We start from the raw sequence: 2,147 nt of genomic DNA, 5'->3' as shown, positions 1-2,147 counted from the left end.
CCGGGGAAGAACCGGCGCGAGGAGAGCACGGTTCCGGACAGAGAGCTTCTCTGGGTCGGGAGGCCCCGCAGCCCCGTGGCGGGGGGCGTCCCGCTCGCCCCCAGGAGGGTCGACGCTCTGTGCCCGTAGGAGGCACGTCAGGGGCCCTTTAGGAAAAAGGCCGCCGAGCAATATTCCGGCCCGAACACCGTGAAGACGCCGCCCGAAACGTCCGTCCGGTCGCGGCCCCTCGTCACCACCACGGGCCTGGGCTGTGCTTCAACACTGTCCGTGGCCGGGAAGAGCCACGCACGCAGGGAAACCGTGGTGGGTGGGAGCCGGCACGTGGCGCCGGGGTCCTGGGGGCTGTGGGTTCCCAGCCGGGCCCACGTGGCCGCTGCCCCTCGCGCAGTCCGAGCAATGCCACCTCCCGCGTGCCGTGCGCCTCCCCGGTGCCTGCAGGGCTGAAGCAAGGACCCACGGCTCCCGCAGGGTGGGGAGCGAGCTGCGAGGACAGGGAGGGCGTGCTGTTCCTGACACGCCATCTCTCAGCCAGACAGGAGTTCTGTGCTGGGTGTGACGGACGGGCCCCTCCGGCAGGGCGGGGGGCACCCCGAGCGGGCGCGGGACAGGGCTCATCACTGTGATCTTAGGCCCGGGGCTGGGGGCTGGGGGCTGGGGGCGGGGGCAGCCGTCTCTCGCTATTTTTATTCTCCCTCCTGGAGCAGCTCCCGGCGCTCCCGGCAGTAAACCGCGGGAAAGGGCCTTTGCTGAGGGTCAGCCCTGGTTTCTGAGCACAAAACCTGCAGAAAGGACGGGAGGCGGTGGCCAGGCGCTTCCGCTATCTGCCTGTGCGGCCCGCCCGGCCGGCGCATTCCGGGCCGAGACAGGAACCCGGCAAGGACGCCTGCTTTTACCATTAGGGCTCCGGCCGGGGCTGGAAACCAGAGACAATGCGGGCGACGTGAAGCGGAAACCGGGCGAATGGGCCTGGGAGGAGGGGGCCGCAGCCCTTCCCGCCGGAGAGCCAGCGGAAGAGCTTTCAGGACGACGAGAGGCCGCAGGAAAGCCGCCAGACGCAGGGCACATATTTCACATCCATATCGCGGCCTGCCTCCCCGCCGGGGCCGCGCGGAGATAAAGTGGGTGAAACACACTTCATTCCCAAACAAAAGCGAGGGGCCCAGGCGCAGGGAGCCGCGGGGCCGCGGCCCTCCGGAGGACCCGGGTCTGGAGGAGGGACAGGACGCGCTGATGAGAAATGTATAAACAAAACGGGGAGAGCAGGAGGGTAAGCACACATCCTGCTCGGGCAGGAAGTTTATAAGAATTGGCTCTTCCCAAGTCAACGTATGGAGCTGCCAGCTTTCTCCGGCAGATCCTGATGAGATGTGTCTGGGGCCACGCTGGGGGGCGGGGGCTGACGGATGAATGTCAAATGCCTGGGAAGGGAGAGCGGGCAGGAAGCGCGGAGAGCGGGCTGAAAACCAAGAGGGGACTCAGTGTGAGGGGTGAGGAGTGGATGCAAAGGCGGGTGCTGGGTGCCCGGCACCGGCGGTCAGGCCGAGCTTCCGTGCCTTTGCCCGAGGTGGTGATGCCCTCACATCCGCATTTTCCAGGGGGGCCAACGGGGGCTCAGAGTGGGTGCTACAGGGACACAGGGCCACGCAGCCAACGGGGGCTCAGAGTGGGTGCTACAGGGACACAGGGCCACGCAGCCAACGGGGGCTCAGAGTGGGTGCTACAGGGACACAGGGCCACGCAGCCAACAGGGGCAAAGAGTGGGTGCCACGGGGACACAGGGACACGCAGCCAACGGGGGTGCAGGGTGGATGCCACGGGGACACGCAGCCAACGGGGGTGCTGAGTGGGTGCCATGGGGACACGCAGCCAACGGGGGTGCAGAGTGGGTGCTACGGGGACACGCAGCCAACGGGGGTGCAGAGTGGGTGCCACGGGGACACGGGGACATGCAGCCAACGGGGGTGCTGAGTGGGTGCTACGGGGACATGGGGACACGCAGCCAACGGGGGTGCTGAGTGGGTGCCACGGGGACACGGGGACACGCAGCCAACGGGGGTGCTGAGTGGGTGCCACAGGGACACGCAGCCAACGGGGGTGCAGAGTGGGTGCCACAGGGACACGAGGACACGCAGCCAACGGGGGTG

Source organism: Eptesicus fuscus, chromosome 13 (genome assembly GCF_027574615.1).
Source record: "Eptesicus fuscus isolate TK198812 chromosome 13, DD_ASM_mEF_20220401, whole genome shotgun sequence".
NCBI classification, from domain to species: domain Eukaryota; kingdom Metazoa; phylum Chordata; class Mammalia; order Chiroptera; family Vespertilionidae; genus Eptesicus; species Eptesicus fuscus.
This window is presented reverse-complemented; position numbering follows the sequence as displayed.